The sequence below is a fragment of the Artibeus jamaicensis genome, unplaced genomic scaffold, assembly GCF_021234435.1.
Source record: "Artibeus jamaicensis isolate MK-2021 breed Jamaican fruit bat unplaced genomic scaffold, CSHL_Jam_final contig_452, whole genome shotgun sequence".
Taxonomy (NCBI): domain Eukaryota; kingdom Metazoa; phylum Chordata; class Mammalia; order Chiroptera; family Phyllostomidae; genus Artibeus; species Artibeus jamaicensis.
In genome coordinates, this window is record NW_026521837.1 from 10,311,265 (window position 1) to 10,325,931 (window position 14,667).

At 36.5% G+C, this 14,667-nt stretch overlaps 1 protein-coding gene across 1 annotated transcript in view; it reads left to right on the forward strand.

Annotated features, from left to right (window-relative positions):
- Window positions 1-14,667, forward strand: part of GRID2 (glutamate ionotropic receptor delta type subunit 2) — a 1,451,106-nt gene that overhangs the window by 650,297 nt on the left and 786,142 nt on the right. The window lies entirely within an intron of this gene.

Below are 14,667 nucleotides of genomic sequence, written 5' to 3' on the forward strand. Positions count from 1 at the left end.
GGAATGACTCTGCCACACCCTATGATGCTTAAATCTGGCTGCCGATTACAGCTTAAGGCTACTGGTATATCATCGATTAGTGTAACAACAAAGGCAGAAAATACAAAGAAGCAGCCAATATGGGAAGACAAAGAAACAGACCTTAAATGAAAAAAACAAGAGAATACTCCAGAAGAACTAAATGAAAGGGAGGTGAGTAATTTATGAGAGAGTTTAAAATAATCATTATAAGGATACTCAACAACATGAAAAAAGACATGAAACCATAAAAGACCAGTCATAAATAAAGAATGCAATATTTGAAATAAATAATATACTGGGAGGAATAAACAGTAGGTTAGATGAAGCAGAGAATGGACTCTGTGATCCGGAAGACAAAGCAGAAGAAAACACCCAGGCAGAGCAGCAAAAAGAAAAAAAGAATTAAAAAAATGAATAGAGCTTAAGAAACATTTTGGACAACATAAAGTGTAACAACATCCATGTCATGGGACTACAAGAAGGAAAAGAGAGTGAGCAAGGGATCAAGAACTATTTGAAGAACTAATGACCAAAATTTTCCCTAATCTGATGAAAGAAAAAAAACACAAGTCCGGGAGCTCAGAAAATCCCAAACAAACTGGACCCAAAGAGGCCTACACCAAGACATGTCATAATTAAAGGACAAGGCTCAAAGACAAGGAAAAAATTCTAAAAGCCTCAAGAGAAAAGCAGGTAGTTACCTACAAGGGAGAACCAATTAAACTGTCATCTGATTTTTCAACAAAAACATTTTAGGCCAGAAGGGAGTGGAGAGGATATTCAAGGTAATAAAAAGCAAACAGATGGAGCCATGTTAATGTGGAACAAAAAATATCTAGAAATCAATTTTAGTAGTTCTCTTTGAAAACATGTGAAATTCATTACATAGAAAATAAAGGAAAGTGAGTAATTTAAAAATTCTGAATAAACCATTCTTAATTCTAATTGCCTTTTACACAGAGAGGTACTGTAATAACAAAAAAACAGGCATACTTTTCACTAACAAAATCTAAAAAGAATATAATTTTCTTCTTTTTTTTCCATAATTACTATCTTCCTTTTCCTTTATGGTCATAGTCATAATTTTTCAGGTTTGTTCAAATGCTTTCTGAGATTTGCTTCATAGTTTAGTGTATTTTCATACATTAAACTTATTATAAAATGATTTATAGGGCACATTTAGCATAATAGTCTACTTAGAGCAAAGAATAACCTATGGATTATAGGAAACAATGGGTGTATTTAAAAATAAACATGCCTGACTTGTACAGAGCATGTTTACCTGCACATGACACATTCATATTCCAGGCTTGACTCTATTTCTTATCATCATGCATATCTGTGACATTATAATGCATGCCAAAAGTGGTTATGTATATTATAAAGTTTGGAAAATAGTTCCATTGCATTATTATGCACAAGTAATTTGAGATTTGATCTGGTGTACAGAAGCAGAATAGTGTAGAAAAGGGTATTCATAATAAAATGGCAATATGCATGTGTGTTTGTATTTCCCACCACTGTTTTTTTTAAGATTTTTTAACAATTTGCAAAACACTGTGTTAAGTAAAAAGTACAAATACAATTATAAAGTTTATTATCTCAACATCACGTAGTAAGATATTTGAGTTGTAAGATTTCAATTTTCACATTTTTAATACATTGTTTTCTATGTCTATGCTTGTCATGGGCTGTCTTTAATGGAATCCTGTACCTTTGCAATTCATTTTTATACTTAATTTTGATATTTTTTATTATATTTTATGGATTATGCTATTACAATTGTCCTGATTTTTCACACTTTGTCCCCTCCCCACCGAGCAGTGCCCATACTCTCAGGCAATCTCCCCACTATTGTTCATGTTCATGGGTCAGGCATATAAATTGTTTGGCTACTCCATCTCCTATACTGTACTTTACATCTCCTTGGCTGTTCTATAACAACTCTTTTTTTGTTTGTTTGTTTTTGTTTTTTTTATTTTTTTAAATATATTTTATTAATTATGCCATTACAGTTGTTCTATTCCCCTCCTTCATTCCCCTCTACCTTGCACACCCCCCCTTTAGTTTATGACCACATATCTCAAGTTCTTTAGATTCTATATTTCCCATACTATTCTTGCCCTCCCCCTCTCTATTTTCTACCTACCATCTATGCTACTTATTTTCTGTATCTTCTCCCTCCTTCTCCTTCTCCTTCTCCCACTCCCCTGTTGCTAACCTTCCATGTGATTTTCATTTCTATGATTCTGCTCCTGATTTAGCTGTCCTCTTAGTTTGCTTTTGTTTTAGGTGTGGTTGTTAATAACTGTGAGTTTGCTGTCCTTTCACTGTTCATGTTTTTTTAACTTCTTTTTCTTAAATAAATCCCTTTAACATTTCATATCATAAGGGCTTGGTGATGATGAACTCCTTGAATTTGATCTTATCTGAGAAGCACTTTATCTGCCCTTCCATTCTAAATGCAATCTTTTCTTGGTAGATCAATCTTGGATGTAGGTCTTTGGATTTCATGACTTGGAATACTTCTTTCCAGCCCCTTCTTGCCTATAAGGTCTCTTTTGAGAAATCCGCTGACAGTCTGATGGGAACTCCTTTGTAGGTGACTGTCCCCTTGTCTATTGTTGCTTCTAGGATTCTCTCCTTCATTTTAATCTTGGCTAATGTAATGATGATGTGCCTTGGTATGTTCCTTCTTGGGTCCAACTTCTTTGGGACTCTCTGAGCTTCCTGGATTTCCTGGAAGTCTATTTTCTTTGCCAGATTGGGGAAATTCTCCTTTATTATTTGTTCAAATAAGTTTTCCACTGGTGGCTGTTCCTCTTCCCCTTCTGGCACCCCTATAATTTGGATGTTGGAACATTTCAAGATGTCCTGAAGGTTCCTAAGCCTCTCCTAATTTTTTTGAATGAAGGATGTTTCTTCATCCTTTTCTGTTTGGTCATTTTTTTCCTCCTTCTGGTCCACTCCTTTGTTTTGAGTCCCAGTTTCACTTCCATTACTATTGGTTTCCTGTGCATTTCCCTTCATTTCAATTAGTTTAGCTTCCATATGTTCCTCTAATTTGTGACTAAAATCAACCAGTTCTACAAGCATCCTGATCACCAGTGTTTTGAACTGTGCATCTGAAAGTTTGGCTATTTCTTCATTGCTTAGATTTATTGGCTCTGGGGCTCTGAGTTGTTCTTGAGCTGTGTTTTTATCTGTTCATGCCTGTTACATAGGTGGAGCAGAGCCTTAGATGTTCACCAGGGCGGGGCCACCCAGGTTGCTGGTTTGTGATGCTGTATGTGGGGGTGGGGTCAGAGAGGGACGATGGCGGTTCTCTCTGCCACTTTCCCCCGCTGGGGCCTTTGAGGTCCGTCTCACCACCGCTAGCTCCTTCACTGGTTTATCCGTGCGTGAATGTGTGACCATGGTCCACCCTCAGTGGCTCCACCTGCTTCTCTACACCTGGGATCCACCCACAGCTGCTGGCGCACCTGGGTCACGCACCCAGGTCAGTCTGGTGGATCTTTCCTGGCCGACCCTACTCTGCTGCTGGTTCTGCCCCTCTTACCGGTTTGGCTGAAGGGTTCGTTGTTGTCATAATTCTGTGTAGTTCAATTTTCTGTGGTTTGGCTGCATTTTTGTTGCTAAAACTTTGTTGTTTTTAAACTTGGTTGTGTGAAAAGGCAAAGTGCTTCCACCTACACCTCCATCTTGGTGGAAGTCTATCTAAGATTTTATTTATTTATCTTTACAGGGAAGGAAAGGAGAAAGGGAGAGAAATATCAATGTATGGTTGCCTCTTGTGCATCCCCTGCTGGGAACTGGCCTGCAACCCAGGCATGTGCCCTGACTGGGAATCAAACCATGATCTTCCAGTTCACAGGCCCACACTCAACCCACTGAGCTACACTAGCCAGGGCTATATTTCCCACCATTCTAATCCCTTGGAAATTATCCTCCAACCATCATTTTTTCTTGTGTGCATCTTTAAGTTTTAATATTGAGTGGAACATAATTACAAATACCCATATTTAAGAATAGATCTTCTAAAATCCGTTTGACTTTTTGTATACTGTTTAAGAAAATATGAAATATCAAAATTGTCTATATGGCATTAGGTCCCAAGACCAAAGGGAATGTAAACATTTTTTAAAATTTTACACTTGCATTATTTTTCACATTTTAACTTGTTTACTTTTTGGAAACAAACAGAAAAGACAGTGAGCTGAAAACTTCCCGTTTTTAGCAAGACAGAGAACAGGCAGGTCATAGAAATGAGAGATGTTTATACAGGGGTGAAGCAGATGTAATTCATAACTGAAAGAAAGAAATACAAGAGTAAGAAAATTTCCTTGAGGCCTTCTAGTCAAGATAGCAGTGTAGGCATACATGGCTCACCTGCTCCCACAACCATCACTCAGAACCATCAGAAATCTGACAACTACAGAAGTAAATAAACCAAATCCATCCAGACTGGTAGAAGGGGCACAGACTTGTAACAGGCTGTTCCCCCATCCACGTATGGTGGTTAAAAATTTGGGAGGGATATATTAGGAGTGAGGAGTCCCAGCCCCATCCCCATCCCCCAGCCAAGGTTCCAGTGCCAGGAAGGTAAGTTGCCACAAATTCTGGGTGCAAAAACCAGAGGGGATTGAGTCAGAGGATGATGCTACTGAAGCCATAAGCAGTTCCTCTTAAAGAACCCATACACAGACTCATCTACGCAGACATATTCCATTTGAGCTCCAGCGGTGGGGTAGTGGTAGCAGCTTGAAAGGCACCAGTGGCACACTGGGAATAACTGAAGTGGCTGGCATCAAGGGAGACAAAAGGCCATTGTCCCTTTCCTGAACCCTCCCCCCACAGCTCCACCAAGCTCAGGTGCCATACCTGAGACTCCATCAACCTGACTAACACTGTTTGACCCACCCTGGAGATCCTCTGAGACTCTGCCTTACCCATCTTACCAGCCCACCCAACCTGCTTTTCTGTATGAATGGCTGGTCTTGGCTAATGCTTCACAACTTGCTGAATACTCTCAAACAAGCAACAGCTGGCCTCAGCCCCAGGCTGGGCATGAGCAGAAGCCAACCTAGATTCACAGCTTGGCTTTGCCTGGAAATCTCCAAACCCAGCAATAGTAGCAGCCTTCTCAGATTTCTTTATAGCTCAGGCAGGGTGGCCCAGGGCAAAACCCAGGTGTGAGCTGACCTTGCCCTATGCCACCTAAGAAACCCCATAGCCTTTGCATGCAGTAAGCAGCTACAGACCACATCAGCGCACCATTACTCTGCCCCTGCACAGCTGATTCTCCACAGAAGGCGGAAGTTGGTGGTCAGTGGTCAGAGCCAGTTCTTGTAGCTGACCACCCTGGGTAAATCCATCCCATTGACCTGGCAACAGCATTCAAGGATCAACTGTAAGAGGAGGGTGTACTCAGACTACATGAAGGGCACACCTTGAGTACTCAGCTTGGGTGTTAGGGGAGGATGTGCCACTGGACCCTACAGGACACCTACTATAGTAGGCCATGCTAACAAGACGTGGTGTTAAAGCAGTTTTACCTAATACATAGAAACAAATACAGGGAGGCTGCCAAAATGAAGATAAAAAAACATGGCCCAAATGAAAGAACAGATCAAAACTCCAGAAAAAGAACTAAACAAAATGATGATAAGCAATCTATCATATGCAAAGTTCAAAACACTGTTTATAAGGATGCTCAAGGAACTTAATGAGGAACTCAGCAGCATATAAAAAGGTCCAGTCAGAAATGAAGGAGTCGCTACTGAAATAAAGAACAATGTACAGGCAAACAACAGTAGATTGGATGAAGCTAAGAATCAAATCAATGATTTGGAATATAAGGGAGAAAAAACAACCAATCAGAACAAAAAGAAGAAAAAAGAATCTAAAAAATGAGGATGGTATAAAAACCCTCTGGAACAACTTAAAGTGGTCTGACACTCACTTCATAGGTGTGCTGGAAGGCTGGTTGAAAGAATAATGAAAGAAAACTTTCATAACTTGGTGAAATAAATAGACATGCAAGTCCAGGAAGCATAGAGTCCCAAACAAGATGGATGCAAAGAGGCCCACTACAAGACACATCATAATTAAAATGCCAAATGTTAAAGATAAACAGAAAATCTTAGAAGTAGGAAAACAGGTTAGTTACCCACAAGAGGTTAGTTACATAAGACTGTCAGCTGATTTCTCAAAAGCAACATTATGGGCTAGAAGGGATTGGCAAGAAATATTTAGTCATGCAAAACAGACCTAAAGGCAAGAATGCTCTACCCAGCAAAGCTATCATTTAGAATCGAAGGCCAGATAAAGAGTTTCCCAGGCAAGAAAAAAAACTAAAGGAGTTCATCTTCACTAAACATATGAAATGTTAAAGGGGCTTATTTAAGAAAAAGATCAAAATTATGAAGAATAAAATGGCAATAAATACATATTTGTCAACAGTCGAATCTAAAATCAAACTAAGGAAATAAGAACAGAGACAATCATGGGCATGGGAAGCATTTTGATGGTTACCAGATGGGAAGTGTGTGTGTGGGAACAGGTGAAGAGGTGAAGGGATTAAGAAGTACAAATAGGTAGTTACAGAATAGCCATGAGGATGTAAAGTACAATATAGGAAGTGGAATAGCCAAAGGACTTATATGCATGACCCATGGACATGAACAAAGGGAGGGTGGTTGCTGGGTGGTAGGGGTCAAGGGGGAATATCAGGACAATTTTAGTAGCATAATTGATAAAGTATAATTTGAAAATTTTTCTGTTAAGCACACATTGGCAAATCAACTGATGAATTAAATATTTTTTGTTTTATATATGAAATTATTTTTTAGTTCTCCTGGAACTATTTATATGAAAGCTATAGTTTTGTTGTGGTGGTGATTTATTTGTTTCCATTCGTTGCCTACTATTTTATATAAATGATGACATTATTAGCTATTTGTCACTGGTTAGAAAAGGCATATAAATTCTTAGTATAAATGTGTCTAGTGTCTTAGTTTGTTTCACTAATGCATAGTAATTAGGCATTCTATTTTTCACATTTCATTACTAATGCTAACATTCACAAAAGAATTATTGAAGATGACATTGAAGTGAGATAGTACAATATCTTACTGTACTTAGGAAATAAAAATCAAAATGAGTATTGTGTATCATTGGACAAAAGACAAGTGTACTTATGATTATAGTAAATGGTACTTTTTCCCTGGGCTTTACAGAGGGTATCTACAGGAAAGTGTTATTAATCTTTCAAACTAATCTTTCATTTTCAAAGTAAGATGTTCAGTAATTCAAAAGACATTCATATGCTATTATCTTATTTCTAGAGTTGAGGAGAGGATTGAATCAGTGTAAAAATGTGCACTGGTGTTTACAATGACATTCTGAGCTAAACAAACATTTTTTTCCATCTTCAGATTCTTCTTATTGAAATTACATAAAATTATACTTAAACATATATGTTAGCTTTTATTATTTTGTTAAAAAAACAATTGAAGTATAAATTTATAACATTAATTCACAACTTTTATTTTTCCATGGCATGTTAATACAAAAATTATTTTAAGGAGCAAAAACACACTTAATAATAAGAGTGAAAAGTTCTCCCCAAAACCTATGTAATTTAAATAATTATTTTATTTATAATCTTAAAATAATAATATTGATGGATGTTTTAAAGTTATCTCTATTCTTCCTTTGCAGCTAGGAAATTATAAAGACACAAATGCAATGAAGTATCTAACTCACACTTGGAAAAATTTCTGTCACATACTATCTATTTAAAAAGAAAAGAATCAGGCTCTTCTTTAATTTATTCATAGAACTTATTCACTTAGTGCCTGTCATTTGCCAAATACTGTTTTAGGCATGAGAATAATGAATAAATTAGACTAAGTCCAAGAGCTCATGATGGTTATAATATAACGAGGAAGATAGGATACATCAATAAACACAAACATATAAAAGGTAGTGTCAGCTGATGATAAGCAGTGCTGTTTTTGATAGTGTTTAGAGAAGATATTTGGAGCAGAATATTGAATGAACAGAAAGCGTAAGCTTCCAGAGAGGTTGGGGATGATGAGTACCCAAGGCACTCGAATGCTTGGTGTATCCTTGGAACAGCAACATCAGCCTACTGGAGGAGAGTGAGTAAGTACTAGGCCAGGAAGAAATGAGATTGAAGAGTGTTCCAAAAGTTGGAAAGACTTAGACTCTTTCTAAGGAGAAGTGGCATAGTAAATAATGTTTTGTGAAAAACTTGGACTACTGTAGTAAGTAGTATTAGATATGCAAAGAAAACATGATTTGGGAATTATTTTAAAGCAGAAAATGCATTTGCTGAGAGATTGGATGTGGGCACTGAGAGAAATATAATTTTCTTTGATGATTTCTAGTGGTTGGGACAAACATGAGCCTCAACCAAGAGCCCAGAGTGCTAGACTCATCATATGTCTAATCACCTATTCTAAACCACCACATTAAATCTAAACTTTTAAAGTCCTAAATGAACATCTGGTCTACATTCTCTAAACTAGGTCTTCTCAGATCAATTTCAGTAAAGGTAACCATATTCTACTGCTGGCTCACTAAACAATTCTTAGTCATCCCAGACTTTTTTTTCTGTCATATACTATATTAAAGAGTTATTATGCTTTAAAAATCTCACCCAGAATCTAATTATTTCCCAAATTATTTATTATTTCCCAAATTATTTGGGAAATAATCAGATTCTAATTTCCTGATCCAAGACTCTTTCCACTCCTTCCTGGATGCAAGCAGCAGCCTCATGGCTGCTCTTCCTTCATCTGCCCTTGTCCTCCTTGTTGTTCAAACACAGGACAACCAGAACAAATTGTGTAAGATATAAGTCAGATCTCTCAGTCATCTCCCTAAATCTTCCAATAGCCTCACTTTTGACTCTGAGTAAAAGCCTAAATCCATGAAGTTCTTGTAAGACCATAAATGGTTTCCCTTCTTTAGCTTTCTGATCTTATCGCCCACTACCTCTCTTCTTATCTTAATATTCTAGCCACAGAAACTTCCTCATTGTCACTCCAACAAGCCTAGTACTCTCCTGCCTCAGAACTTTCAAACTCGTGTCCTACGTGTTTTACTTCCTGCTACTACGTAGCTATTCTCTCCTCCTTCAGGACTTCTCCAATGGGTCTATAAGCGAGATTCTACTTACACTTATGTCCAATAGTAATTCTCACATGATTCCAGAACATTTTTCCTTCCTTCACTCTATTTTTCTTCATAGTACTTTTACCATCTGACAAATATTTATTCTGCTTATTTATTTGTTCATTGCCTATTTCCTACTCTGCATCTTTCTCATGAACGTATATGGTCCAGGAAGGCAAAAATATGAATCTCCTTTGTTCATTGTAGTATTCCCAGAACTTAAAGTAGGGCCTAGGATATAGTGGATATTTGAAAAGTACTTGTAAAATGACTGAAGAGAATCCACACAGTTGAGCTTTCTGTTTGATGGATAATCTTGTTTTAATTATCTCATATGTATTATTGATTTTTATTGTCTTTGTTGCTTCTACATGGAATTGTATTCTAACCCTAGATCAAATGTTTTCCATATCATTTCAAAATGATCTTTTCTTAGATCACCCAAAATATTTCAACCTAAACAACCAACTAAATAGTATATTCTGGGCAACTGTCAAGTGACTAGTACTGTTTATAAATACAGACACTTTATTGATAAATCATCAAGGGTGCACTTCATAAATTTATTTAAAATTCCACAGTTCCATCACATAAGTTTGAATAAAACACCCAGATAGGTCAACTATTAAATAGCTTTTTGCACTCTGCTGGAAAGCTGTATAATGTGATCCTGAGACTCCCACCTATCCTCTTCTTTCCTCCCTCTGAGGGCTGTTTCCTGGTGTGTGTGACCCAGGCAGTCTCACAAAACCTAACATTTAGAAGGTTCGGTGTTTGGCTTAGTGCTTTACTATTACTATATTGAAGTTCTTAATAATTTTTGAACAATAGACATTCATTTTTCATTTTTCACTAGGTCTTGAAAATTATATAGCTGTCCCTGTTCTCTGCTCTTATTTAGTGAATCTTCTGCAATAATAACATATGTAAATGATCCAGTTAAAAAAGAGTGACTTTCAATTTAGGAAGCCCAGACAAATTATGAAGCCATTATTTAAGGAAAAAAATTTTATGCACATAAATATAATTAGAGCAGGAGAATAATGAGCTAATACAGTGTGTTTATTTTGTGAAGAGATTAACTCAGATGAAAGAAATTTCTCAAAATTTTAGATTAACAAGGTGTTATTAATCTTCATAAATATCACATCCCGAGTTCCCATTAGGTGGAGAGGGAAGCATGTACAGATTATTAAAATGAGGCATAGAGGAAATAAATTATAAACTTTCCAAGGAAGCACCAACTCAAAAGCTTTAAACTAAAAAAGGGCAATTAGCGATAAAGAGAAACTTGGTTGTTCTTTAAACTTCAAGATATAATTCAAGATTTACTCACTTTCCAAAATGTTTCTCAGATTAAAACCTCTAATTTTCTCTGGGTTTTAGTTTTTATAAATAATTTTTATTTTATATTTAATACAGTAGATTCACTAATGTGCATTAATTTTGAATTTGAAGACATACTGAACATTCTGAAATGTGGCCTTCTTCAATAGTTTTCCTTTTTATTGTTACTATGTAGTAAAATTATATTAAAATATATATATAATCATGGCACTGTGATGGTATTAATATTAAACAGTGTTTGCTTTCCTCTACAGCTATAAACATAAAGAATAAATACCAATGCTTTAGTGAATTTTTATTCTAAATGTTATTTTTAATAAGATCCAATATTTACATTTCCAAATGAAAGACTAGGATTAATGAGAGTGTTTTCATTAGAATAACAAGAAAAATAATAAAATTGGAACATCAAACTGTGAATAATTATTTTACAGAAGATCCCACTGTGTCGATGTTTAAATTGTTTAATGGTATTTTTATAATCTCTGATTATTTATATGACAAAAATTAAATGATAAGAAACATTGTTTTTCTAAGAATTACCTCACTCCTTCTGCTCACCCTTTTAAAAAGATGAAAGAATGTTAGTCAAAATAAGTGACTGGAGGGTGTGAGAGAGAAGCGTGTTTTATCTGCATACCAGGCTGCTCTTCCTGAGGTGCTGAGGATGCTGCCTGTGAACTAGCAGCTGCTGTCGGAGCACTGCGGGCTGGTCCATCAAGGGAACACAGCTGGAGACATGTGCCGAGCACTTTCATCTGTAAATCAAACACTAACTACGAAAACATTTAATACTACATATGTAATACTTTTGCTATCGACAAAGTTGAGTTTTTAATTTTTCTCCTTTTTCGGGATTCATTTTAAGCTATGCCTCAAGAAGCTGATAAAATATATAATTTTATGGCATTTAATTATGAATGTTTTATAATTCAAATTTGTATTTTCTTCCTTCTCTCCTTTGCCCTGTGCTTCCTCCCTTTCTTCCTTTGTTACCTACAGTGTTCCTTTACCACCCATCAAGTTTTAGGGCCTATTCTAGATATTAGGGACTATGTGGGGAACAGCTTAGGGTGCTGCTCTTCACTAAGCTAAGAGTCTAATGGGCTCTAGGTCATAATAACATGTACAAACAGACATTTTAAATGAAAGACATCAAAAGTACATCTCAAAATGAGAGCAGGTGGATGAGAGAGATAGGAAAGGAGAGGAGAGGAGAGGAGAAGAGAGGGAGAAAATAAATGTGACACGTCTTAGATATTTTGGGGAAGTACGAAGGAGTTTGTGGAATTCCCCATTATGAGCACTCATTATCCTGGAATTTTAATTACTTTAAAACTCCTACCACCAAATATGTTATGTGATTCATTATTGAACATATATAATTTAGGATACACACCCCTCAGAAATTCAACTGTCTAAGCTTTCCCTTATAGTCTGTACCTGACACCATGAATATTTTCCATTTTCCATATATCTGGCCTCTAAGTAGACTGAAGTTGTACTCACTTTAGGAAGAAAAATACTGCCCTCTTCTACTGAATCGTTTGCATAGAGGTGAAGTAGTTCTACCTGAAGTAGTTCCAACAGATTCTGTGTTTCAATCTGAAAAAATTCACAAGTAATAAGTATTATAATGAGATTAATCTAGAGCACTGTGAGGAACTGCAAGAGTTCCAGTGGTTTATAATTTAATAAGTAAGTAAGAAATTCACAATCTCAGAGGAGAACTTCCTGAAAACACCTGAGCAAAATATACTCAGTTTACCCTAACATAACAAGTTCTGTCATACTGTAGCTTATGATGATGAGAACAGGATTATTTTCAGCTAGAGAGTAGTCCTGATAATTTCATCTCATGTATAAGTTATATTTAGGACATGAAAAATTGGAAGATTTAGAGGTCGGTGCCAAAACCAAAAGACAATTTCAGTTAATCTTTGGAAAACAGAGCTAAGCCAGTCCACCAGGTTTACCTTTGGCAGGATCACAGACTTGCATATTGAAACACTAATGTAAGGGTACTTTTCTGTGAGTATTCATACTAATAACAGCTTTTTAAAGAAACAAAAACATGACATTAAAGCAAATTTTTTACAGAGCAACCCCAAAGCATTCTTGTACATTGTTTTTAAGTAATTATCTCTTGCCTCCTATTATCCAAAGAGATAAAATAGCTATTTCATATCTTTTAATCTTATTGGAAACTGTTTATTGGTGTTTTCTGTCAGAATGCAAAAAAAGCTGACTTTGCTTCAGAACTATGTTCTTATGAAAAAATTCAGTGCAAAATAACAATGTCCACTTTTTTGTAGGTCCAGACATAGTTTTATTTTCTCTGACTAAGTGTATGTTTAAAGAAGAAAATATTTAGACTGAAAAGATAAAATATATACTTACGTAATTTGAAAATAAAAACCCATTTTTCAGAAATGACAAAAAATTGAGTTACAAAAATCGGCTAGCACCCATGGATTGCTATAGTCACACTGTCTATTAAAGAACAGCACGTACCAAAGTTAATAGTTTATCCACGTATTTTTATCATGCAAACCACCAGAAGTCTTATTTTTCTTATAAAATGTGGCATTGGTATTAACTGACATCACCAAATTCTTAGAAATTGTGTCAAATTAAAAAACAGTGGGTTATCTGGCATTGAAATGCTTTCACCCAAATATGTGCACCCAATATCACACACAGCGATAAGAGACTTGTCCTTACCTATTTGCCCCTGTGGGGAGCACAGCCAATGTGCAGTTAGAGGAAACAAAGTCCCTGTAAGACCACCCTCACTTCTGGCACCAACTGCAAATTCAGGATGTTCCCCAAACTGCCCTCAGGTTTAGTCATGTGCTGGAACTTAATAAAAGCTGTCTATTCATGGTTTTTTAAATGAATCATTTATTACAGGTAAATGATACAGATTAAAATTCATCAAAGGAAGCTCATAGGGAAGAGTCGGAGAAATTGTCACACATAGAGCTTCTGTTTTCCTCTCCCCCTGAGTCAGGGCAACCTTTCTTGGTGTTGATATGAGACAGTATACTCATAATATTGCCACTCAATCCTCAATGTCCAGAATTTTTATCAGGGCTCCATTACAGAGGCATGATTGATTGCCCCTGTGGCTGATCTTAGGAGGTCTAGTACATGGACCAAATCTCTGGCCCTAAATCATATCATCTTTCTGGCGTGGTTAACCTCTACCCTAAATACTACCTGGTGTGGCCAACTCTCATCCTACATCACTTTGTTAGCCTAGCCAACATGACCCATGGAAATCAAAGACACTCTAATCAAGCATATTTTCAGGGTCTAGTGATCACTTCCACTAGCTGAGGACAAAGGCCAGATGTCATTTTGGGAATAGATCATTTCTTTACTACAAAGGCTCCAAGGATCAGTTTGGACCAATATGATAAGTACCTTGACTCCTAGCCCCCAAAACAGATGACAAAGTCTTAGACTGCATTCATTAAAGTGATGTCCACATTATTCTGATTGGTAAGACCCTCTCTGGAGTTGTAATGGCCACACATTGGAAAAAGGAAAACAAGGGAGTTGGAGAAGAGCCTGGATTTTATGTCATTTACTTATCCATTTGTTTTACATCAACTCCACAAACATTTTGGGGAACAAGTACTATGTGTCAAGCCTTTTGCATATTGTGATTGATATTGGACATAGACAGTCATAGAATATCATGATCGGTATGTAAAGCACAAGACAAGATACATATCCAAGATGATTGATCAGCTCTGCCTGGAAAGCTTAGATTCACAGAGAAGAAAACCTTGGAGTTGCCTTTGAGCTGGTCTCAAAGAATGTCTAGCAGTCTTCTGGGTTGATACTATGTGGGGCCATACACAGGGCTTCGAGGCAAAGAAACATCATTGAGAAAAGAGAATGAAGCTATAACATTTAACAACAAGGCATATTTTGACAAATAAAGAGAAAACTCAGAGGCAAAAAAAAAAGTGGTTTTTAAATAACAAAAGGCAAAAACATAGGCAAAGCAATCAGTCTATCCAGTGTTGTTTCGCAACCAGAATCCTCACGTCCCCAGTAGAGTTGTTTGTACTTAAACTCTGT